General features: G+C 45.8%; 1 long non-coding RNA gene across 3 annotated transcripts in view; it reads right to left on the bottom strand.

Annotated features, from left to right (window-relative positions):
• The window catches only part of LOC121818076 (uncharacterized), a 222,741-nt gene extending 196,869 nt beyond the window's left edge, over positions 1–25,872 (bottom strand). For all 3 annotated transcript variants that reach the window (XR_009598622.1, XR_009598623.1, XR_006058187.2), the window contains exons 1-2: positions 25,540–25,872; positions 24,454–24,548 (exon numbers count right to left, since the gene is read on the bottom strand). This is a non-coding gene — a long non-coding RNA (uncharacterized LOC121818076). The remainder of the gene's footprint in view (positions 1–24,453; positions 24,549–25,539) is intronic.
• Positions 25,873–27,046: the final 1,174 nt, after the last annotated feature.

The raw sequence follows: 27,046 nt of genomic DNA, 5'->3' as shown, positions 1-27,046 counted from the left end.
AGGAGGCTTCCATTCAGCCCATGAGTGATCACAGCAACTATGAGCCCATAAGTAATGAGCACACTCTTTCTTGAATCAACAAGTTTGTCTGGTGGCCTTTTAGACGGTTGACAGACAACATACCAATCACAGAATACAGCAGTTATTGATCAGTATGGTCACTCTCACCCCATTCCCATGGCAATGCCCCTTTATCCGCTCAGTTTCTGAGGCTCAGGAATTTGGAGGTTTTGCTGGCGGGTCTGACCCCGGGTCTCTCAGGAGGCTTCGATCAAGGTATCGCCTGGGGCTGTCATCTGGAGATGTGATGAGGCTGGAGGACGTGCTTCTGAGATCCCTCTCTGACATGGCTGGTGGCTAGAGGCCTCAGTTTCTCATCACATGGACCTGTGCATGCTTAGATGTCCTCATGACATGACAGCTAGCTTTCCCCAGAGTCAGTGATCCAAGAGCAAGCAAGCAAGAGGGAAGCCACGAAGTCGTCTATGACCTAGTCTCAGAGCTGACAAAGCATCATTTTTGCCAGGTCCCCTGGTCACATAGAACCACCCTGAAATGATACGGAAGCAGCTGCACGAGAGCATGAGTGCAGGAGGCAGGGCTCCATGGGGGCCATCCTGGAGACAGGCCAGCACACAGCCTGATGAATTAACTCAGAATCTGAGCCCAGGAGCACTGTCTGAGGCCCCGTGACAGCATCTAGTGACATTTCTGCCACTCTACGAAATGAATGATGATTGAATGATGGTGACTGACCACGAGGATGTGTGTGAAAAGAGCCCACAGACATTCAGGCATCGCTGACAGATGTTTTATCTGCAAAGGGCACTTTGAAGTCACCTGGAGCTGGCAATTGTGGTCTTGAAAAAAAAAAACCAAAACACTGGCTTGCTTTCTTCCTTGGTTTGTTTACTCAGCTCCAAAAAGAGTACAGTAAGAACTTTGATGACATTTTATAGAGATTCAAAATTGGATGTGTAAGGCAAGCAGCAATTATTAATCAATTGATAAAAAATAACTATTGTAAAGATTACTTTATAATTCATGATAGTGTAGGGTAACCATCTGAGTTGACAGACGTATTTCAGTTTTTGGAAAGAAATTTATAGATTCATAAAAAATAAATCTCTCCCATTTTATAACCACATATAAATCTCTCCCTCATATAACTACATTTCAGAAAAAAAAAAAATCCATTCCCCTGCAACTCGGACACAATCTCATCACCATCTTTCCTTCCAGCCTTCAATGCAGTTTTCCTGTAACTGGAGTCAAGAGTGTACATAAAGTTTGCTTTTTGTTTCTTTCACTCTATGTCTTAATGCTGAAACTTCATACAGAGTTTTATACAGAAGTGGTTCGAAATGTGTCATACTTCGAGCAGTCAGCTGAGGGTGGAAGTGGGAGGTGAGAGTTGGGGGTGGAGGATAGAGGGGAGGCATCCCAGATCAGTCAGTGCTCAAGAAGGCTGTGTCAGGATCAGCTGAGGTTCCGAGGAAGAGAAGTCCTGGAAGTTATAAAAGGCCGTTGAGGCAAAACAGCAGGAGGTGCTGAGAGATTCTGGAAGTTGTGGTCTAAGGGGGAAGTTAATTACCTAACCAATCTCTGATCCAATTCCTCTTCTATAAATCATAGATGTTACATGCACCTACCTTTATAGGGTTGCTGGTAGAAGGGTTAGTCAAATTAAAATATGTCAAGTGCCCAGCATATGGGAAAGATGTTATTACTAAAATGGTAAGATTCCATGAATCAAGAACTAGGATTTACCCCAAAATGTTTAGTAGCCATTCTTAAGAGACCTCTTAAGCATACAGTTTATGCCCTAAAATAAACTAATTGATGGCTAATTTCTATTGTATAATATAGGACAGTCCGTCTGGACATAAGGTCAGTGTGGGACTGATCATTAATCAAAATCATTGATAACAAATACCAATGTCAATAGGGCTTCGCAGGTGGCACAGTGGTAAGGAATCCCCTGCCAATGCAGGAGACACAGGAGACGCAGGTTTGACCCCCGGGTGGGGAATTTCCCCTAGAACAGAAAGTGACAACCCACCCCACTATTCTTGTTTGAAGAATCTGATGGACAGAAGAGCCTGGCAGGCGACCGTCCACGGGGTCACAAAGAGTCAGACACAACTGAGCATGTACACGCACGGCAATGCCAACATGGACCAGGAGAGTAACCTAAGCATCCCGGCAACAGGATGCTGGGAGGAGCGTGAAGCCTGCAGGGTGCAACCCCACCTCCGGGGGACAGCAGCTACTGGGCTCACTGCTCTGCAGGAGTGTCCACCAGGTTGCCAGGTGACCACGAGGGAACATTTTCATCTTTCATCAGAATGGGTGTGCTATCCACAAAGCAAAGTGAGGCAACAAGGACCTTTTTGGAAACCTACATGCACATGAACTAACCAGTGGTTAGCTACTGAGGTTCCTAGCACGGGGAGAACAGTTGCACTTTCCTGCTCATCCCCAGCTGTTGAGGGTTACTTGATTTGTATATTAAAATACAGTTAATGCAGGACTTGCCGGGTGGTGCAGTAGATAAGAACCCACCTGCCAACGCAGAGGACATGGGTTTGATCCCAGGTCCGGGAAGATCCCACATGCCTCAGAGCAACTAAGCCCGAAAGCCACAGCTACTGAGGCCACAAGCTGCAACTACTGAAGCCGGAGCACCCTAGACCCTATGCCCCACAAGAGAGGCCACCACCGTGAGAAGCCCACGCACCACAACAATATACAGTTAATTTTAAAAAAATTTTTAACCACATACTGACTTCCCATCACTTCATCACAAACACAAGGGGAAAAAGTGGAAGCAGTGACAGATTTCCTCTTCTTGGGCACTAAAATCACTGTGGATAGTGACTGCAGCCATGAAATCAGAAGACTATTGCTCCTTGGAAGAAAAGCTATGACAGTGTGTTAAATACCAAAGACATCACTTTGCTGACAAAGATCCATATAGTCAAAGCTATGGTTCTTCCAGTAGTCATGTACGGATGTGAGAGCTAGACCATAAAGAAGGCTGAGTGCCGAAGAATTGATGCTTTGGAACTGTGGTATTGGAGAAGATTCTTGACAGTCCCTTGGAAAGCAAGGAGATCAAACCAGTCAACTCTAAAGGAAATCAACCCTGAATACTCACTGGAAGGACCAAGGCTGAAGCTCCAATACTCTGGCCACCTAACGCGAATAGCTGACTCATTGGAAAAGACCTTGATGCTGGGGAAGATAGAGGCAGAAGGAGAAGAGGGTGACAGAGGATGAGATGGTTGGATGGCATCACTGATGCAATGGACCTGAACTTTGGCAAAGTCCGGGAGTTGGTGAGGGACAGGGAAGCCTGGGCGTGCTGCAGTCCACGAGGTTGCAAAGAGTCAGACGCGACTTAGTGACTGAATTTGTTGTGGTGCGTGGGCTTCTCACGGTGGTGGCCTCTCTTGTGGGGCATAGGGTCTAGGGTGCTCCGGCTTCAGTAGTTGCAGCTTGTGGCCTCAGTAGCTGTGGCTTTCGGGCTTAGTTGCTCTGAGGCATGTGGGATCTTCCCGGACCTGGGATCAAACCCATGTCCTCTGCGTTGGCAGGTGGGTTCTTATCCACTGCACCACCCGGCAAGTCCTACATTAACTGTATTTTACTATATAAATCAAGTAACCCTCAACAGCTGGGGATGAGCAGGAAAGTGTAACTGTTCTCCAGTAGCTAACCACTGGTTAGTTCATGTGCGTGTAGGTTTCCAAAAACGTCCCTGTTGCCTCACTTTGCTTTGTGGATAGCCCACCCATTCTGACGAAAGATGAAAATGTTCCCTCGTGGTCACCTGGCAACCTGGTGGACACTCCTGCAGAGCAGTGAGCCCAGTAGCTGCTGTCCCCCGGAGGTGGGGTTGCACCCTGCAGGCTTCATGCTCCTCCCAACAACTGAAATTAGCTGCAGCTAATTTCCTAGCTGACTGCAAAACATTTCAAGCAGTCTTACACCACAGCCAAGAAACCCATTAACTTTATTCAGCCCAGCAGTTTTCATGCTGTTTGATCTGAAAGCTTTGTTTGCCTCATAAAATGTATTAACACCCTAGAAAGCACACTTTGGGGAAGGCTGCTCAGCTTTCAAAAAAGAAGACCCAAGCAAACCAATTAGCAGAAACACATAGGAGGCTGCCACAGTGCCATGCCGGGGCACCCAGAGCTATCTCTGCAATGGTGCTGACGGACCTCTGCCCCCTGCCATCACCGCGCCGGCAGCCCGGACACGGCAGCTACCCCTGGGGGCCTGACCCTCCGTCTCTCCTCACTGCTCAGCTCCCAGGGAACAGGGCTGAGTACCATGTTAGCACTTAAAAAGGCGACCTTCCCCCTGAATCCTTGGAAAACTTTTTTTTTTTTTTTTACTATTTCTCCAACAATCACTTTGTGATAGAAGCTTTATGAGTATGTGAAAGATAAATATCTCCTCTTCTGATGAGGCCTGAATACACTTGCTGTTGCGGGAACCCTGTGAGCGGTGTTATGATGAATTATAAGGACAACAGCGTATTTTCCCACTTGTTTCTCTGTATCTTCTTTACCCATTTGTTGGCACAGAGAACAGGCAGCGGGAGCCTTAGATTCCTTGACTGTGGTATGAGCATAATAATGTTTATCTTACCGAATCTGTCAGTGAGATCTTTTTAACTATTAAAAAGGCAAATGCGTGTGAAGTTCCTAAAACAGTATCAGAGACGCAGAGGAACCCCATCAATGACAACTATCAGTATTCTTGCTACACTTTCTCTCGGAAGATGGAAAGAACAATGGGTCCGAAGTGTGTACAGTCACAAAGATTGCAGTGCCTGTGGTTAGAGGACATTTCTTAAAGGGCTGGAAGGATTTCAGAAACGATCTTTTACTTACAGGTGAGAAACAGGGACACTGAGGCCGAGGAAAATCAAGCCAGTTACCCATGTTTTTCACAGGAGTGTAAATTCCCAAACTTGGACCTCAAACTAAGAACGCAAAACCTCACTGAAAAGTTTACACCTGAACAAGACTCATCTCAAGGGAATGCGTTAGTCGCTCAGCCGTGTCTGACTCTTTTGCTACCACATGGACCGCAGCCCCGCCAGGCTCCTCTGTCCATGGGATTCTCCAGGCAAGAATACTGGAGTGGGTTGCCATTCCCTTCTCCAGGGGATCTTCCCGAGCCAGGGATCGAACCCGGGTCTCCTGCGTGGCAGGCAGATCCTTTACGGTCTGAGCCACCAGGAAAGTGAAGATGCCCACAAATCTTCACTTCTCACAGCCCCAGGGATTCTGTACTTACACACATTTGCATGGTTAATAACACACTGGAACTTCCTGGATACTCAGTGACCTGCTGCAAAATGTCCCCAGTATTTTAAGGTCCTGTTTGCCTGTGTTTCACAGCCCACGGGTTTTCTTGGGCAGGCATAGCAAGAATCGGGCAGCAAAGCATCAGCCCAGCCCATCACTAGATGGCGCTCCACCCACTCCTGACACATCTGGGAAAGCCAGGAAGGGACAGCCCAGGTTGAGAAGTACAGAGACCTTATCGCATCCTGGTTCTAGTTCAAATGCTCATACTAGGCCGCGAAAGCAGAATGAGTTTGATTTGCCATGATCACCCTTCGTGCTTAAATCTAATTACATTGAACAAAGGTAGAGCAAAGCTGGAGAAGTGGCTGCCGGCCCAGCACCTCTGGGCTCTACTGCGGCAGGGTGGGAGGATCCTGACACAATCCAAGCTCCAGATCCACCACCAGCTGAACCGTAAGTGAACACCCTGCGGGGTTTTCTTTCTCAGAGGAAGGAGACCGTCCATAATATCATTCTAGAGGCAATGGGAGCTGAATGATGGAGCCAGTGAAAGACAGCCATTCTGGAAGAACTGAAATACTCTTGGACTTAATGTTGGGCTAATAAAGGGAAAGGCAAGGGGATGAACAGTAGATGGAAAGTAAAATCAGAAAGAAGAAAAATGAATATTTCAGAATAAAGAGTGTGGTGAGCTGGGGAATGAGGTTTTTACAAGGACTCGGAGTTGCAAAATTTCAGAGAGGGAAGGAACCTTATAAGGAAGCAGAATTGGGCCTGGGAACTAAAAAATTTGCCCCGAACTACACAGAGAATCCACAGCAGGCAAGCACTGGGCCTGTATTTGTGCTAAGCCAGTGCTCTTTCCAGGAAAACACGTGGCACTCCGCATGTCTGAATGAAAACGTTTCACAAAATCCAAGGAAAGCCATGTAGAGACACCCTTCCGTCTCCACGGGCAGTATGCACACACATCCACTCTTCCAACAACACAGGAAATTGAAGGAAGTGATCTGAAACTTCAACCGCGGGCACAGCTGCTGCAGACAACATTTGACACAAAAGGCCGAAATCCGTGCTGTGCGTTCACACAGGAAACCCAACTGGAGCTGTTTGACCCTATTTAATAATCAGTTACATGCTCACAAAAGAATTCCAGAGCAGAAACAGAAGGGAAAGAAAAACCACACACACATACACACACACACAAACCCTTTTTCTGTATGAAGAAGAAGCATTCCAAGAAGTTTAAAGATCCAGCTAGTTTATACTTTCACAGAAAATCTGGTATTCTGTGATACTATTGCCTTCGCCAGCCCAGGGTGATGGCACGACCAGGTAGTCACTGAGATCATTCAAATACATCAAAAGCATATTTTACCTCAATCATACTTATATTTCAAGTGACTCTGTGTGTGTGTGTGTGTGTGTGTGTGTGTGTGTGTGTGTGTTCAGTTGCACATTCGCGTCCTCCTCTTTGTGACCCCATGGACTACAGCCCCTCAGGCTCCTCTGCCCGTGGGATTTTCCCAGCAAGAATGCTGAGTGGGTTGCCATTTCCTGACAGTATTTTGGACCTAAACACTTCTGATAATTATCAGATGTACTGTGGTTTGGTGGGAAATGCTGGGCAGACCTGTGGTTCTGCCACCCACTTTGGGGCTGTGTGATATTGGGAAAGATACTTAACTCCTCTGAGCCTCTTTCTTCTATCAAAATGGGACTGAATAACTATGACCTCACAGGACAGGTCTGAAAAGAAGTGAGAACAGCCATCACACAACACAAAGGAGCATCCGTGAACACGAGCCTCCTTCCTTCAGTGTTGTTTTCTAAGTCACACCATTGGTGTGGAGTTGGCCTCAACTAAAAAGAAAAGGGACTTGGTGCCTTAGATGGTAAAGAATCTGCCTGCAGTGTGGGAGACCTGGGTTCAATCCCTGGGTTCGACCCCTGGGTTGGAAAGATCTCCTGGAAAAGGGAATGGCTACCCACTCCAGTATTCTTGCCTGGAGAATTCCATGGACAGAGGAACCTGGTGGGCCACAGTCAGTGGCATCACAAAGAGTCAGACACAACTAAGCGACTAACACATAGGAGGTATACAAGCAGGTATAAAGAGAAAAGTGAGAAGAAAATGCTTCATCTTCTTTGGAGCCACTGCTGAGTTCTTTTAAGCCTAATCTAGGCCAGGGGTTCTCCAAACATTTTGGTCTCAGAATCCCCTTAACACTTTTTTTTTTTTTAACCACTTGCACTCACAAAAGAGGATTCTGAGGAGCTTTTTTTTAAAAAAAAAAAAAAAGACGGGTTATCAATATTTACCATGTTAGACATTAATACTGAGACATTTTAAAAATATTTATTTATCAAAAAAATAATAATGCATTACACGCTAACATAAATTATGATGGTTTTCCCAAACAAAAAAACATTTAGTGAGAAGGGTGATGTCATTTACAAATCTCTTTAATGTCTTGCTTAATATAAAACAGCTGGGTTCTCATAGCTTCTCTGCTTCTACATTTAGCCTGCTGTAATATCCTAGTTGAAGTTTATGAAAAAAAATCAGTCCCCGAGTGTGAGAGGAGTTTAACATGCTTTTTAAAGAAAGATAATTGTATATATTCTTTGATACAACTAAAAACAGTCAAGTGCTCATTTCTTTCCAGTTAATTTTCAGTGTGGAATCTGCAGCCTTGTCGATGAACTTCTAAAGCTCTCTTCTATGAAAGCCATTGATCTGTTTTGCTCTCTGAACAGTTGGTTTTCTCATGTGTTCCCACATGTGATTTTGTTAACATTTGGAAAATACTGACTCACTGAGCTATACAGATCACTCCAAATGCTGATCTATTTTATCACACAACATCAAAACTCCCATTATTAATATATCACCACCAATCTCATCAGAAGGCTTCCCTGACAGCTCAGTTGGTAACGAATCCGCCTGCAATGCAGGAGACTCTGGTTCGATTCCTGGGTTGGGAAGAGCTGCTGGAGAAGGGATAGGCTACCTACTCCAGTATTCTGGCGAGGAGAATTCCGTGGACTGAATAGGTCACAAAGGGCCGCAAACAGTCGGAGACGACTGAGCGACTTTCATTTCACAACCTCATCAGAAAAGTCTCTATAAGGAAGCTGTTGAGCTGCCTGTGATGGACTCAAGTTTTCCATAATTCTAATTTTCTCTTCAAAATTAAAATTTTATCCCTGGCAGCTGAGAATGTCATTCATCGTTTCACCTGACAAGCTCACTTTATTCATTTTCAGCAGATTATCTATGAAATGCCCCAGTCTAAATAACTATCGTTTGTCTTTCATTCTTTAAAGTAAAATTTTTAATTTTAACTTTTTAAAATTAAAATAAATTTTAATTTATTAATAAAATTTTTTTTTTCCCTGAGAAAACCAACATATTTCACTTTTCAGCAGAAATGTTATATGTATTTCCCATTTGATCACACAGACATGAAACAGACATGTATTCCAGGTTGAGGTTTCATAAACTGAACAGCTTTCACTGATAGATTGAGGACATTCTTCAGTGAGGCTGGAACCTGTTTTGCTGCATATGGTCCTAGTTTGGTGCCTCTGCCCTGATTCATGCTGGACCTTCTCCCGCTTCAGCAACATCAGTGGAAATGTCACCACAGTGAAAGAGTCAACATCACAACACTGTTTTGAAAATAGTTTTGACCTTACAGACTGAAAGGGTCTGTCTCAGAGATCGCTGCCCTCGGGGCTCTGTGGACCACACTGTGATAACCTCTGCTCTAGCCCCCTCCCCGCACCCTGACGCCCTTTCCTGGGCTCTCCATCCCCCTCCTCGCCCGACCAGTGACCTCTGGCTGCTCTGAGTCCTCCTTTGGCTGCACTCAGCGAAATGCCCTATTTCCCCAAGTTCTCTGGTTTAGGGCTGACTATATCCTCTCTGTATATTGTCACCTTGCTTACTTAACTTATATGCAGAGTACATCTTGCGAAATGCCGAACTGGATGAAGCACAAGCTGGATTCAATATTGCCGGGAGAAGTATCAATAACCTCTGAAATGCAGATGACACCACCCTTATGTCAGAAAGTGAAGAGGAACTAAAGAGCCTCTTGATGAAAGTGAAAGACAAGAGTGAAAAAAGCTGACTTGAAACTCAACATTCAAAAAACGAAGATTATGGCACCCGGTCCCATCACTTCATGACAAATAGATGGGGAACAATGGAAAGAGTGAGAGACTTTATTTTGGGGGGAATCCAAAATCACTGCAGATGGTGACTGCAGCCATTAAATTAAAAGACACTTGCTCCTTAGAAGAAAAGCTATGACCAACCTAGACAGCATATTAAAAAGCAGAGACATTACTTTGCCAAGAAAGGTCTGTCTAGTTTCTAGAAAGCTATGGTTTCTCCAGTAATCATGTATGGATGTGAGAGCTGGACCATAAAGAAAGCTGAGAGCCGAAGAATTGATGCTTTTGAATTGTGGTGTTGGAGAAGACTCTTGAGAGTCTCTTGGAGTGCAAAGAGGTCAAACCAGTCAATCCTAAAGGAAATCAATCCTGAATATTCATTGAAAGGACTGATGTTGAAGCTGAAGCCTTCAATACTTTGGCCACCTGATGCAAAGAATGACTCACTGGAAAAGACCCTGATGCTGGGAAAGATTGAAGGCGGGAGGAGAAGGGGATGACAGAGGATGAGAAGGTTGGATGGCATCACTGACTCAATGGACAAGAGTTTGAGCAAACTCTGGGAGATGGTAAAGAACAGGGGAGCCTGGTGTGCTGCAGTCCATGGGGTCAAAAAGAGTCGGACATGACTGAGTGACTGAACAATAATATCCTCTTTCTTCAAAAACAACAACAAAAATGATTCCATACCTATTACATGCCAAACACTGTTCTCGGCACTAAAGATACAGTCATCAAGAAGATTAGCAAAGTCCTTGCTCTCATCATCCTTACACTTTAAAGGGAAAAGACGAGACAATAAACTTGCAAATATCATACAAGATAGTCTCCAAGTCTCGTGAGAAAAAAAAAAGAGAGAGAGAGAGAAACTGATGTAAGGGAGGGAGACAGGTGTGTAAGAGATGCTCCAAGGAGAGGTGTCACGTTTGTGCATCCAGCCTGACTCATGGTAATTCCTGGGTAGAAATGGGAATAAGGGACATTCCCAGAAGACTGCCTGGGGCAGCACTGGAATACCTCCTGGAAAACTGGGAAGAGGAGGGGAGAGGGTACCGCTTGGTATTTGAAAGGTATTTACCAGCTAGGGGGTGGTAAGGACTGGGCAGCTCTTAGTCTTCCAGGGGGGAAAGCAAGGCACAGGGGAGAAGTGACCTAAGAAGGGCGCTGGAACTTAGACAAGAAGCCACCCTCTCTGCCGCTCCACCGAGGGCTGATGTGGGGCTGCTGAAGTACCAGGCGCCACCTGGCCTGCCTGGAGGCTGGTGGGAGGAGGGGACAGGAGGGGACCGGCATTATTTGTAATATGATGCTTCCAATACCCTGGCTGCCAGACCCAACTCACAGTGACATCCGCAACCTGTCACTTCTGCTCCCAAATTATTACAGAGCCACATTTTCCATTGAAACCACTACGCACTTAAACTAAGACAGAAATAAACAAAAATAAAGAAGAAATCACACCCAACTGGCAAGAATGGCTTGGAGGTTCCACTGCGTGGAGGAAATCACGTCACACCCTTGAGAACGCTTCTCCAGAATTACTTCTTGGCTGGCTCTCCTGCGCTTTATCCCAACAGGACGACACTGTGCTTCATGCTGAAGGAACGTGTCCTCTGAAGGCGGGCTGCGTCTCTCAGGAAGTTTCTGGGGTTTTCTTTCACTGAACCCTTCTGCTCAGTCCTGGGAAGCATCTCTTCTTGCCTGTGGCTCAGCTTTTTGTACCTCCTTCCCCTGGAATCTGCCTCCTCTGACTGAGTGCTCCTTCCTCCTCTGACTGAGTGCTCCTTCTTCCTCTGAGTGCACCTTCTTCCTCTGAGTGCTCCTTCCTCCTCTGAGTGCTCCTTCCTCCTCTGAGTGCTCCTTCCTCCTCTGACTGAGTGCTCCTTCCTCCACGAGCTACTGTCGTGTTCCACAAGTCTCACCCTTTTCCCATGAGTTACTGTAACCCCAGCAAAGGTGTGCTTTCTCTTTCCCCGGTCATTTCTCTTTAGCCACTTCCTATCTTTCAGAAGGCATAGGCTGGCGAGGCCTAGGGTCTCTCCGCGGATGCGGCACTTGACACAGAGGGTGTCTATGGGACTTGAAACGTGCAAAACCTCCCTGAGCTAGAAACTCTCGTTCAAGGGCATCCACGCAACCCCCTCCACCCATTAAATCATGAACGACTCCCGCTACTTGTGAAAGTCGCTCACTCGTATCTGACTCTTTGTGAGCCGCCCCCCCCCCCCCCCCCCACCGAACTGTAGCCCACCAGACTCCTCTGTCCATAGGATCCCCCAGGCAAGAATACTGGAGTGGGGTGCCATGCCCACCTCCAGGGGATCTACCCAACCCAGGGGTGAGACGCAGGTCTCCCACATTGCAGGTGGATTCTTTGCCATCTGAGCCACCAGGGAAACCCCAAAATACTTGAGTGGGTACCCTATCCCTTCTCCAGGGAATCTTCCTGACCCAGGAATTGAACCGGGGTCTCCTGCCTTGCAGGCGGATTCTTTACCAGCTGAGCTCCCTCTCCTTACGAAATCATAAAATTCTGTAGAGCAGGGACCTTTCCCTGTAGCCCCAGTCTTTGCAGATTGCTGATGCTTTTATGGAAAGGATGTCAGAAAATGTGCCCTACTCAGCCACCCAGGCTTCTGCCTGCTGTTCCCAGAGGCGGCTGGTGGGGGAGGGGTGGTGATAAGCAGGAGGGCGGTCTTTGTCTTATCTCTGTTCCCCACAGAGGACTTCTGCTGTAACCACCCCTTTCCCAGTGGTGTCACTTATCATACGGTCCCCTTCTGGGCTGGCTCTAAAATGTTTAAAGTCTATTTATACACCAACTTGATAGTCAGCAAAAATAAGACCGGGAGCTGACTGTGGCTCAGATCATGAACTCGTTATTGCAAAACGAGTTTGCAATTCAGACTTTTCAGATTTAAATTGAACAAAGTAGGGAAAACCACTAAACCATTCAGGTATGACCTAAATCACATCCGTTAAGATTATACAGTGGAAGTGACAAATAGATTCAAGGGATTAGATTTGGTACACAGAGTGCCTGAAGAACTATGGATGGAGGTTCGTAACATTGTACAGGAGGCAGTAATCAAAACCATCCCCAAGAAGAAGAAATGCAAAAAGGCAATGGTCGTCTGAGGAGGCCTTACAAATAGCTGAGAAAAGAAGAGAAGTGAAAGGCAAAGGAGGAAAACAAAGATATATCCATCTGAATGCAGAGTTTGGAAAAATAGCAAGGAGAGATAAGAATGCCTTCCTAAGTAGTCAAAGCAAAAAAATAGAGGAAAACAATAGAATGAGAAAGACTAGAGATCTCTTCAGGAAAATTAGAGATACCAAGGGAACAGTTCATGCAAAGATGGGCACAATAAAGGACAGAAATGGTATGGACCTAACAGAAAGTGAAAGTGAAAGTCACTCAGTAGTGTCTGACTCTTTGCAACCCTGTGGACTATACAGTCCATGGAATTCTCCAGGCCAGAATACTGGAGTGGGTAGCCTTTCCCTTCTCCAGGGGATCTTCCCAACCCAGGGATGGAACCCAGGTCTCCCGCATTGTAGGCAGATTCTTTACCAGCTGAGCCACAAGGGAAGCATTTCATGTAAAGATGGGCACAATAAAGGACAGAAATGGTATGGACCTAACAGAAGCAGAAGATATTAAAAGGTGGCAAGAATACACAGAAGAACTATACAAAAAGATATTCATGACCCAGATAACCACAAAGGTGTGGTCATTCACCCAGAGCCAGACATCGTGGAATGCGAAGTCAAGTAGGCCTTAGGAAGCATCACTATGAACAAAGCTAGTGGAGGTGATGGAATTCTAGTTGAGCTATTTCAAATCCTAAAAGATGATGCTGTGAAAGTGCTGCAGTCAATATACCAGCAAATCTGGAAAACTCAGCAATGGTCACAGGACTGGAAAAGGTCAGTTTCATTCCAATCCCAAAGAAAGGCAATGCCAAAGAATGCTCAAACTACTGCACAAATGCACTCATCTCACACACTAGCAAAATAATGCTCAAAATTCTCCAAGCCAGGCTTCAACAGTACGTGAACTGAGAACTTCCAGATATTCGAGGTGGACTTCAAAAAGGCAGAGGAACCAGAGATCAAATTGCCAGCATCTGTTGGATCATAGAAAAAGCAAGAGAGTTCCAGAAAATCATCTACTTCATTGACTATGCTAAAGCCTTTGACTGTGTGAATCACAAAAAAACTGTGGGAAATTCTTAAAGAGATGGGAATACCAGAACACCTTACTTGCCCTCTGAGAAACCTGTATGCGGGTCAAGAAGCAACAGTTAAAACTGGACATGGAACAACACACTGGTTCCAAACTGGGAAAGGGGTACATCAAGGCTATATATTGTCACCCTGCTTATTTAACTTATATGCAGAGTACATCATGCAAAATGCCAGACTGGATGAAGCACAAGCTGGAATCAAGATTGCTGGGAGAAATATCAATAACCTCAGATATGCAGATGACACCACCCTTATGGCAGAAAGTGAAGAGGAACTAAAGAGCCTCTTGATCAAAGTGAAAGATGAGAGTGAAAAAACTGACTTAAAATTCAACATTCCAAAAACAAAGATCAAGGCATCTGGTCCCATCACTTCATGGCAAGTAGATGGGGAAACAATGGAAATAATGACAGACTTTATTTCCTGGGGCTCCAAAATCACTGCAGATGGTGACTGCAGCCATGAAATTAAAAGACGCTTGTTCCTTGGAAGAAAAGCTATGACCAGCCTAGACAGCATATTAAAAAGCAGAGACATTACTTTGCCAACCAAGGTCCTTATAGTCAAAGCTATGGTTTTTCTAGTAGTCATGTATGGATGTGAGACTTGGATCATAAAGAAAGCTGAGCAGCGGAGAATTGCTGCTTTTGAATTGTGGTGCTGGAGAAGACTCTTGAGAACTCCTTGGACTACAAGGAGATCAAACCAGTCAATCCTAAAGGAAATCAGCCCTGAATATTCACTGGAAGGAATGATGCTAAAGCTGAAGCTCCAATACTTTGGCCACCTGATGTGAAGAGCTGACTCACTGGAAAAGACCCTGATGCTGAGAAAGATTGAAGGCAGGAGGAAAAGGGGATGACAGAGGATGAGATGGTTGGATGGCATCACCAACTCGATGGACATGAGCATGAGCAAGCTCCAGGAGTTGGTGATGGACAGGGAGGCCTGGTGTGCTGCAGTCCATGGGTCACAAAGAGCGACTGAGCGACTGAACTGAAGTGACTTCAGCAGCCCTCCACGACCTCATCACCAGCATGGTAAGAATCAGATACACGAAAGGCTTCATCTAATATTTCTCGGCTTCAACATCCTTTTGCCTGAATCATCACAACTTCATCACTTCTCTCCTGTTTCCTTTCTGACCTCTGACATGTGCCTTGGCTACATTTTATCTCCCCAAAACAAACTGCTGTAGAAACGTTAACAAGTTAGTCCCACATGTCTGTTGCAGGGACATTTTTCACATTTCCAAATCCTATGAATCACCAATAGCTTTCATGGGGGCCCTGGGGAACACAGCAGGGAAACAGCACGCTTTAATAAGGTTAAGGCAAGTCGGTATCACAAGGGAGCCAGTAGGTTTTCACAGCTGCAGAACCCAGTTCTATTCCACCAGATAGAACTCTAAGTAATAACATGAGTCATCAGCTTTGCCTGCCGACTGACTGGATTAGGATGGGGGTAGGTGGAAGCCATGACGGCGTGGGTGGTGGCCAAAGGTCAGGGAAGCCAGCAGGAGATCACAGAGAAAACAAGCCAAGTTCCGGAAGAGCTGCTTTCCCTTCATCCATTCTTCTGAAAACCCTACACTTTACGGCAAATTCACATCCTGAAAAGGGAACCTAGGGAGATGAGGGTGCGTTCCTAGCTGGTCACTTTATCCCACTTCATCCCAGATTCTTAGCTTTATATCCACCTTCAATCCATACCTCCAGCTCTTTGGGTTCTGCAAACATCTGATTTGCCTCTTAGCTTCTTGAAGTGGAGCCTGCTTCCTGTCCCACTGTGTCTGCTGAATCCCTCACTTTGAGCATCTCCTTACAGTCCTTGAAAATCCTAAGAAACCACTCCATCACCCCTGGCTGAACCAGTAGTCAGTGGTAAGCCTGGGAGAACCTGCACTCAAAGATCTGATCAAAAACATACTCTTGGGATTTCCCTGGTGGTTCAGTGGTTGGGAGTCCGCCTTCCAAAGCGGCAATGAGGATTTGGTCCCTGGTCGGGGAGATTCGAAACCACATGCCGTTGGACAATTAAGCCCTTGTGTGCTGCAACTAGGACCCGAGACAGCCAAATAAACACACAAATATGAAAGAAAGAAAAGACACGTTCTTGCTTAAAATCAATATTCGAAACTAAAAATATAGTTACCATATGATCCGGCGATCCTGCTACTAGGCATATATCTGGAAAAGGTGAAAATTAACTAGAAAAGTTACATGTACCCCAATGTTCAAAGCAGCACTATTCACAACAGCCAAGACATGGAAGTAAGCTAAATGTCCACGGACAGAGGAAGGGATAAAGAAGTGGTACATACATACAACTGAATGATATTCAGCCATACAAAAGAACGAAATGATGCCACTGGCAGCAACATGGATGGACCTAGAGATTATCCCCTGAAGTGAAGTCAGAGAGAGAGAGACAAATATCATATTATATTACTTACATGTAGAATGTAAAAAAAGAAAATGATACAAATGAGTTTATTTACAAAACAGAGGCCAACTCAAAGATTTTGAAAAAACAACAACAAAAAAAACTATGGTAACCAAAGGGGAAAGTGACAGGGGAGGGATAAATTAGGAGTTTGGGATTAACAGATACACACTACTACATAATGGGCTTCCCAGGTGGCAGAGTGGTAAAGAATCTGCCAACACAGGAGACGTGGGTTTGATCCTTAAGTCAGAAAGTTACTCTGGAGTGGGAAATGGCAACCCATTTTCCTTGCCTGGGAAATCCCATGGACAGCAGAGCCTGGAGGGCTGCAGTCCGTGGTGTTGCAAAGATTCAGACACAACTGAGTGACTGAGCACGCATGCACTGCTACATATTATAAAATAAACAACAAGGATTTACTGTACAGTGCAGGAAGCTACATTCAAATCTTATAATAACCTACACTGGCAAAGAAACTAAAAAGAATACATATACACGCATGCTGCTGCTAAGCCGCCTCAGTCGTGTCCGACTCTGTGCGACCCCAGAGACGGCAGCCCACCAGGCTCCCCCGTCCCTGGGATTCTCCAGGCAAGAACCCTGGAGTGGGTTGCAATTTCCTTCTCCGATGCATGAAAGTGAAAAGTGAAAGTGAGGTCGCTCAGTCGTGTCCGACTCTTTGCGACCCCATGGACTGCAGCCCACCAGGCTCCGCCGTCCATGGGATTTTCCAGGCAAGAGTGCTGGAGTGGGGTGCCAGTGCCTTCTCCGATATACACACAGACATACACAGAAAACACCAGGAACCCCCGGTGGCTCCGATGGTAAAGAGTCTGCCTACAGTGTGGGAGACCTGGGTTTGATCCCTGGGTTGGGAAGATCCCCTGGAGAAGGCAATGGCAACCCACTTCAGTATTCTTGCCTGGAAAATTCCATGGACGGAGGAGCCTGGCGGGCTACAGTCCATGGAGCTGCAAAGAGTCAGACGCGACTGGGTGACTAACACAACATACACACGAATGAACCATTTTGCTGTACACCTGAGACTAGCGCAACAATCGACTACGTGTCAGGAACATTTTTAACAGTAAGTGAATAAAACGAAAGTTGTGTTTTTTGCCCAAATCTTAACTCTTCAAATATTTTGTTTTTCAGTATAATTAAGCTCATAGAGAAGAGAAATAAAAGGAGCTGAAATCCTAACCTATGTAGATTTTCCATTATGTAATACCTGCTCATTTATTTTTAGATGAAAATTTATCCTGTTTTGTAGGGCTTCCCTGGTGGCTCAGATGGTAAAGAATCTGCCTACAATGCAGGAGACCTGGGTTCAATCCCCGGGTCAGAAAGATCGCCTGGAGGAGGGCATGGCAACCTACTCTAGTATGCTTGCCTGGAGAATCCCCATGGACAGGGGAGCCTGGCAAGGTATAGTTCATGGGGTCCCAAAGAGTTGGACACAGTTGGGCAACTAACACTTTCTCCTATTTTGTAACCTTCCACCCAAGGCCTGGATGGAAGGTAGTAAGCATTGATAATGTTAAATTTTAAAAAGCTGAGATTCAGAGCTCGGTTATTTTTCTTTGGCTCTGCACAGTCAGAGCACAAAACCTGCAATCAACTTCCGTGTGCACACTTCGTGCATATATTAACACTGTTTACTAAAGCCAGAGCATTCTGGCCATTGCTGCTGAGGAAGCAGAAACTTCCCTCAGCCAAATTCCCAGAATATAGAACGTGAGTGTGCAGGAGAAACTTGACAAACACGTGACATTCACACTTGGGGGATGACAAATGGATGTCTTCAGCCACGCCATAGAAAACTGGTGCTCCTATAATGCTTCATGCTTTTCACATACATATACATATATGTATATGCGTCAGGTGCTTAAGTCCTGTCCAACTCTACGTGACCCCATGAACTATAGCTCACCAAGCTCCTCTGTCCATGGAACTCTCCAGGAAAGAATACTGGAATGGGTTGCCAGGCTCTCTTGCAGGGGATCTTCCCGACCCAGGGATCGAACATGGGTCTCCCGTATTGCAGGTAGACTCTTTACCATCTGAGCCACCAGGGAAATCCTATGTTTTTCAAGGCAGATGATGATCTCCTGAATGGAAGGAACTTCATCTATTTACTCTGAATACCCTAGAGAAGTGCCTCATCCGTGGCATTCAATAATTGTTTGGGAAATAGACCAGCTATCCTCTCACTTTATACTTGGTGCGTGCGTGGTCAGTTGTGTACAACTCTTTGCAGCCCCATGAACTATAGCTTGCCAGGCTCCTCTGTCCATGGGATTTTCCAGGCAAGAATACTGGAGTTGCCATTTCCTACTCCACGGGACCTTCCTGACCCAGGGATTGAACCTGTATCTCTTACATCTCCTGCACTGGCAGGCAGATTCTTTATCACCATGCCCCCTAGGAAGCTCCACTTTATACTTTCCCCATCTTTATATATTTTCCTGAGCCCCTACTCAGACGCAGCATCCAAGGTATTGATTTCCTTGGCCTGCTTCAACTCAAGGTTCAAGCAGATGAAACCAATACCCAGGAGACCCTAAGCACCATGGCAAGTCCTGCTTGGAATCCCTACATCAAACACAACGTTCTTTCAAGGGATGTTCCATGGGGAGAAACAGATAAATACTTTAGTTCAGTTCTGATAACACACAGGTCTATTTGTTTCCTGTCTGACTCCAGGCATAGGAGGACTTTTGACACAAGGAAGGCAATTTGTTTTAGAAATGTTTTCTTTCATTTAAGGTTTTGTTTTTTGTTTTCTGAACTTTCAGCTCACTGACTGGGCCAAATAATTAAATCATGAATCTGGCACTTCAGGCATGTAGATTACATCTTTTTTTAAGTTGCTTTTACATGTGGCATTTATTTGAAACAAATTTACAGGCAAGAATAAAACCTTGGATTTATTGCCAATAGAACTGGACTCTTTTGAAACCCGAGACATCACGTAATTCATTTCTACAGTGCATACTGAATGTGGGCACGCTAAGTCACTTCAGTTGTGTCCAACTCTTTCAGACCCTATGGACTGTAACCTGCCAGGCTGCTCTGTCCATGGGATTTCCCAGGCAAAATACTGGAGTGAGTTGCCATGCCCTCCTCCAGGGGATCTTCCCAACCCAGGGATCGAACTCCTGTCTCTTATGTCTCCTGTATTGGCAAGTGAATTCTTTACCACTAGCGCCACCTGGTGGAGAAGGAAATGGCAACCCATTCCAGTATTCTTGCCTAGAGAATCCAGTGGACAGAGGAGCCTAGTGGGCTGCTGTTCATAGGGGTCGCACAGAGTCGGACACGACTGAAGCAACTTAGCATGCATGCATGCATTGGAGAAGGAAATGGCAGCCCACTGCAGTATTCTCGCCTGGATAATCCCAGGGACAGAGGAGCCTCTTGGGCTGCTGTCTATGGGGTCGCACAGAGTTGGACACAACTGAAGCGGCTTAGCAGCAGCAGCAGCAAACAGTAAGAAGCCAGCTTTGGGAAGCTCAATTTTCAGACTTAGTGATTGATAAGATGAAGGTGGGTGAGTGTGAAGGAGAGGGAGAGACCATGCAGGACTCCCAGGCACCTGCTTTGTGCACCTGGCTTGGCGTGTTAATGTTCGTTCCCAGAGACCGAAAAAAGTGAGGAGGGGATTACAGGAAAAGTCAAAAGGTATGTTCTGGGTTTGTCATGTGTGTGCTGGCTATGAGAATTCCCAAGGAAGCTGTCAAATACATACTGATGTGTCAGGATCCCGGCTGGAAACCAGGGTTATGTGAGGAGAGTTTAATAAAAGGATTAAGCCAAAAGGATCATTTGTGTTTTTTTCCATAGGATGTCTCTAGTAGCACTTAGTTGTCTTTAACTTCATTTGAAACAATTTTGTTAGATTGTATTGTGACAGCTGTCATATCAGTATGCATTAAATAAAAATTTATCAAAATTGATTAATTTCCATGTAGCCATTTCAATATTGGAAATGAAAAAAGCAACATTTTCGGCATATTATGCTTTATTATTTCAAGAAACATAAAAACTGATAATCTTCCACCAGGATACCGCAAGACCACATGTATATTTGATGACCGGACAAAAACTGTTACAGCTTGGCGAGGAAGTCCTGATTCATCCGCCACATTCACCAGACACTGCACTTTCGAATGTCCATTTACTTTGGTCTTTATAAAATTATCTTATTGGAAAAGATTTCAATTCCCCGGCAGACTGTAAAGGGACCTGGAATAGGCCTTTGCTCAAAAAAGAAAGTTTTGGAAAGATGGGATTATGAAGTTGCCCAAAATATGGCAAAAGATAGTAAAACCAAAAGGTAACTATGTTGTTCAATAAAATCCTTGGTGAAAATGAAAAATTGTCTTTCATTTTTATTTAAAAATCAAAGGAACTTTTTGGCCAATCTAATACAAAAGTGTGAGCAGAGTGTGCCATGCTCACTCAGTCGTGTCCAACTCTGCGACTCCACAGACTGTAGCCCACCAGGCTTCTCTGTCCATGGAATTCTCCAGGCAAGAGCTGAAGTGGGTTGCCATTTCCTACTCTAAGGGAGCAGAGTTTCAGACAAGCAAAGAGAGCTGATGTGGTCACCCTGAAGCAGGTAACCACACCTAGGCCTGAAGGAGCAAGTGAATGGGGCAGTAACTGGTAGAGAGAGAGCTGGGTAGGCGGAGAGGCTCTCGTGGCAGGAGCCGTGGCCCTCAGGAGGGAGCTCCACTCCAGTGTGAACCACAGACAGGCAGCTGGGGACTAAATTTATTGACCTCACTCTCCTCCTGCCTTTCAACTTTCTGCTGGAAACTTCTACTGGCCAAGCCCACAGGAAGCGGGAGATTTTCTGTCCACGTGGCCCACAAAGGTCAAAGTGCCAAGGGCAGAGGGAAGGGTCAACAAGAGTAGAGAGTGAATCCAGGACACACAGAAAATGGACAACACAAGGCAGTTGGATACACTGAGCTCCAAAAAGATGGATGCGCTAGTTGGAAATAATTGGTGTATGGTCTGGAATCAAAGCTTTGGAAAGAGATGAGGTTATGGAAGCAGAGAGAACGAAGAAAAGGGACCAAGCACTAAAGCAGTGAGACATTAGGAGCTCGGCTAGACGGTAAAGAGGAACCTGCAAAGACTGAAAGGACTGGCCGGAGACCTCGGAGAGAAAATAAGAGGGTGGTGTCCCAGAAGCAGAACCAGGAGACGGTTTCAAGAGGAAGAACAGTCAGCTGACTCTCCCGAGTCCAATGCTCCTGGGAGGCTGAGGAGCAGAAACGTGCCTTTCGGATCTGGCAACATCATTCAACAAGTCTATTAGTACCATGCTCATGGGGGTCTAGACTGAGGACACCCCAATCTAGACAGGAAAGCAGATACCATACTGTGGGATGACCACTCACAGAAACAGGAACAAGTGCCTTTGAGAGCAGAGTGGGTCCTGCAAAAAGTTTCCTAAGGATAGGGCTTCCCTGGTGGTCTGGTGGCTGAGACTCTGCACTCTCAATGCAGGAGCTCTGGGTTCTATCCCTGGTCAGGGACCCACACCCGTATCCACAGCTAAGACCCAGAACAGCCAATTAAATAAAAAAAATTTCTTTTAAAGTTTCCTAAGAACACTAAATTGATGCATAGAATGTAAATTCTTTGAAATAAATAATGCCAGTGCTTAAAAAAAAAAAAAGCCTTGCATTTTTAAAAAAAGAGAAGGAAATGAAATTCAGAAAAGTAAGCAACTTGGCATTAGTACTTGCCTCAGTACCCAGTTGGGAGGATCCCAACAACCTAAATATTATCTTGATTTTGGACTTTCTTGGTTAGATCTTCAGAAGATAAACCTATGACCTATGCTTTATTCGTGTGAAAATGTTATTTATTTAAAATTTTCCATGAAATTAATATATTTATTCCATAAATTTTCAACAATAAACACAAAGAAGAAAATTAAACTTATTACTGCTAAAATTAAATCCATACTACTAACTTTTTAGTGTTTTTTTTTTCCATTTTCCCCCTAGGTTCATGTATGTTTATATAAACATTTCTCTTTAAAAAATGTTTTATACATAATCAGTAGCATGAAAAGGCAACTATAGAATGGGATAAAATACTTGCACCTGATAAGGGGCTAATATCAAGAATATATAAAGAACTCCTACAACTCAACAATGACAAAACAAAATAAAAATGGGCAAAGGCTTGAATAGACATTTCCCCAAAGAAGACAAACAAATGGTCAATAAACATTTGAAAAGATGCTCAACACCACTAATCGTTAGGGCAATGTGAATCAAAACCACAATGAGGGGGGCAGAAGATGGCAGAGAGTAAGATGGGGAGATGAAGGAAGAAGATGGGGAGATGCCTCCCCACAAATATATTAAAAACTCCTCAAAATAGGAAGCCACTCCTACAGAGCAACTTCTAAACCACAGCAGAAGATCCCAGGCCTCCAAAAAGGCAAGCTAATCTCTCTGGAACAAGAAATCAAGCCAATACTGTAAAGCAATTACTTTTCAATTATAAAAATTTTTTTTAAAAAACCACAATGACATACCACCTCACACCCATTAGGGTGGCTACTGTTATCAAAAAAAAAAAAAAAAAACAGAAATAACAGGTGTTTCCAAGAACAAGGTGTTATTAGAACCCTTGTGCAAACTGATGCAAATATAAAATGGCGCAGCTTCGATGGAAGTATGGCAGTTCCTCAAAAAACTAAAAACAGAATTATAACCCAGAGTCTTGAAGAGATCTCCACACACCTACGTTCATTAGTCATAACAGCCAAATCACAAACTCAACACAAGTACCCACCAACAGACAAATGGATGAACAAAGCACAATACATAGATATAATGGAATATTATTTAGCCCTGAGTAGGAATGAAATTCTGACACATGCTATAACAAGGGTGAACCTTGAGGACAAAAAGCTTAGTGAAATCAGCAGTCACAAAAATACAAATACTGAATGATTCCATTTATACGAGGAACCGGGAGTCATCAAAATTCATAAAGACAGAAAGTAGAATGGTTGTTGCCAGGGACTGAGGGCAGAAAGAAAAGTAGGGAGGGAGCAATGCTGCTGAACAGTAGGGAGTTTTCATTTTGCAAGATTAAAAAAAAAAAATGTTCTGGAGATTGGCTGCAGAACAACGTGAATGCACTTATCCCTACTGAACCGTGCACTTTTTAAGATGATAAATTTTGTTACAAGTATTTTACCACAGTTGAAAATTTAAAACATTTTGTAATTTTCCTTCATTTAAAAATATCAGCTGAACACCTTTTCATATCAATTGAACACTTTTGGTATTATTTTAGTGGTTCTGTAAAGCCTATTTTATTGTTCCATACCTTATTTAGTCAAATTGCAGTTTTTTTTTTTTTTTCAAATTCAGGTTTTCTACAAAACCCAAACATCATAAACAAACTGCAATGGACAGTGTTCAGCTACTTTTTGGACTCACATGAATTATTTCCCTAGAATAAATTCCTAGAATGGAATTGCTGGGTCAGAAGAGAGGGGGACCATGTCAAGGGTGAGACTGGGGTGGGAAATGCAGTATGAAAACTAATCAACAGAGGCCTGAAGTGGGGTGTGGTATAAATTGTTACATAAGTGTTTGTGATTAGAAAAAGGGACTGTAACTTACTCACTTATTCATTCCTTATCTAAAATGTACTGAGACTCCGCCATGCCTCACTGTTCTAGACACTGTGATACCATGTTGCCCCATGAGATGCTCTCTTATCCCTCAAGGAATTCAAAGACTAGGGAAGAGAGAAACAAAGAAACCACCAGCTTCAGTGTGGCGTGGTACATGGAGAAAGGGAGAGGTGCCCAAGGGCTGACGGAAGCCAGGAAGAAGGCTCACCAATTGGGGCGGCTTCTCCATGGGACTTTGTGCATCAGTGGGCTACAACTTGAGGGACAAGTCCGAGTCACTCAGACTTGAGAGTGGATAACCCCATGGTATAGCGCACCTCCGAGATGGCACCCGATGATCCAGACCTCCTGGATCAGGGCCGTTCTGAGTGCCCAACAGAGAAGACAAGTGTGCGAACTCTGAGACTAGGTCACAAAAAGCAGTGCAGCATCCTCCGCGCTCTGCTGGACTGCCTGCTCTAGGGGAGGTCAGTGTTTGGGCCATTCGAACAGCCCTGTGAAGAGGCCCAAGTGAAGAGGCACCCGGGCCTCTGACCAAGAGCCAGTGCAACTCACCAGGCAGGTGAACGAGCCGTCTCAGCAGCGGGTCCTCCAGCCCAGTGGTGACTGCAACCCTGGCCAACGTCTTGACGGCAGCCTCGTGAGGGAACCTAAGGCGGAACCGAGAGTCATGTAAGTGATCACTGGTTCCGTAAGCCAAGGAAAAGTTTTGGTGGATTTGCTTCTCAGCGATAGTTAGTTTAACATATTACATCTAAAATTTCTAACAATGGGAGATATTTGGGGTGACCCCAGAGAAGGTTACATGTGGGGGACCAGCAGGAAATGGAGAGGAAAGCAGCGGCCAGATGATCCTCGGCCGTGGTACACGCTGCCGCCCCCTCCCTTCCCTGGCTGCTGGACCCCGTCTTGTTCACGTGTTAGGTGGCATCTGGATGAGGACGTGCGTGTAAAGGACAGTGAGTCAAGGGGAAACCCTCAAGGCTGAGGCAGAATGCTCTGCTCAGCCACCCACGAAAGAGGGGCCACGGAAATAGGGAAGAGGAGGAGAAAGAGGAACGCCAAAAGTCAGAGTTTCAAAACAGAGGGAGTGGTTGATGCTGTCAAAGGTAACAGATCTAATAAGGGGACTTCCCTGGTGGTCCAGGGGTTAAGATACCACTCTTCTATTGCAGGGGGCACAGGTTTGATCCCTGGTTGGGGAACTAAGATCCCTGCACTAAGATCATCCCTCACTGCATGAGGCAAGGGCAAAAAAAAAAAAAAAAGGAAATCTAACAAGGCCTAGAAATGGGCACTGGAAGGGTCACCCTTTGTGTCCTTTGTTAGGACCATCAAAATGCTGGGTCTGACAGGAACACCCACAGTCCTTCAGCGGCTCCTGTAACACCTCTCACTCCTCTGTTCCTTTGTCCCCTCCCACCTTCTCTTTTGGGCTTCCCTGGTGGCTCAGCGGGTAAAGCCTCTGCCTGCAGTGCGGGAGACCCGGCTTCAATCCCTGGGTCGGGAAGATCCCCTGGAGAAGGCAGTGGCAGCCCACTCCAGTACTCTTGCCTGGAAAATCCCATGGATGAAGCCTGGTAGGCTACAGTCCACAGGGGTCCCAAAGAGTCCAACAGGACTGAGCGACTTCACTTTCACCTTCTCTTTTCTTCTCTTCCCATTGGCCTCCTGGCCTCTTCCTTGCTCCCACCTCAGGTGTCTATGCTTTCTGCCTCCCAATGCGTGGAAGTTTCCTCACTGAAGTCCACACTGCTCCCTCCTTCCCCACCTCCAGGCTGATGCCCATCGCCTTCTGAGTGTGACCTCCCATGGGTCCTGCAGTTGAAACTACCATCCCCACAGACACACCTTCTCTTCCGTCCTCTGCTCTCTTGCTCCCCCTACTGATCACTCTACAGGCCACATCTTTTAGGGCCTTGCTTTTTGCATCTCCCCTTCTCTAGGGTGTCAGCTTCAGCAGTTTGAACTCTATTCCCAAAATGGAGGACTCAAGTGTTCTCCAAACACCAGTTAAACGCTGCAAAAACAAGGCACAGTTCCTGTTTTCAGGACTCGTGACCTCCTATCACAGGGTGACGGCTGCTACATCTGAAGCATGCAAAGCACTAAGAGGTCTCCAAGGAGTGAGGGAGGAAGCAACCTCTGGAGCAGAGAGAAGGGCATCACACTGCGATGTGTCAGGACCGTGGGGGTGAGGGTGGAGACAGGGACCGGTTGAAGGCAGGCTGCAGAAGGTCTGGAGAGGCGCACACTCAAGAGCCCTTAACCTATAGGGCAGAGGCTTTCAAACTGTCCCCGGCGCAGTCCCAGAGCCTCACACCTGCCAGGCCACTGGCCGACGGCAAGCAGGCAGGATGGAAAGTGGTGTTCAAGCCTCCACTGATTTACATATCATGCTTCTGATGAGTCCTTCTCCTGAAGGCTCCAGTCCCGCCCACCAGGATTTTGAAAACCATGTCGGCCGGTAATGAAACCTGTGGCCTTAAAAGAAACACCAAGTCCAAGGAGAATCAATCATTTCCTTTGACACAGGAGGGCAGGCCAGGCTTGGGGGCGGAGGGGCGGTGAGGTGGGGTAAGAATGTGCAGGTGTTCTTGGTCAGCTCTGGCAGCAGTGGGATGCAGAAACCAAACCTGGGCTCTAAGCAGGGCTAGAGCCGTATCAAGGCTCGGCCCGAGAGCAGAGCGGCCTTCCGCGCGTGTTAACTAACAAATCCCGCATCCTGGGGCGCACCTGTGATCGGCGCTGCTGCACTCGCTGCTGCCCAAGACGTAAAGCAACTCGCGAAAAGACCCACACCCTCATTTGGTGGCCAAGGTGGGGTTAGCTCTACCCAACTCTGGCGTTTTAAAAGCACTGTTTACAGCCCTAAACCACCAGATAAATACAGTGCAACGGGCCGGAATGAGACGAGGGCAGGGAACGCGGCGGGGGTAGGGGGGCAAGGACCAGGGAACGGTGGGGGTGGGAAAGGAAGTCAGGGAGTGGGGCAGGGGGACTGGGCTGGTCCCTTTCGGGCCAAACAAGTTTCGTTATCTGCCAAACCGGAGAAACTCGTGCTCTTGCAGCCACCTGCTCATTCTAGGGCATTGCTTTGCTTCTGAAAAGTATAGCAAGTACACGAACGTGCCAGATCCCCATTTTT

The sequence above is a fragment of the Ovis aries genome, chromosome 26 (genome assembly GCF_016772045.2).
Source record: "Ovis aries strain OAR_USU_Benz2616 breed Rambouillet chromosome 26, ARS-UI_Ramb_v3.0, whole genome shotgun sequence".
Classification (NCBI taxonomy): Eukaryota; Metazoa; Chordata; class Mammalia; order Artiodactyla; family Bovidae; genus Ovis; species Ovis aries.
Note: the sequence above shows the minus strand (reverse complement) of the source record. Positions and strands in the feature narration are given on the sequence as shown.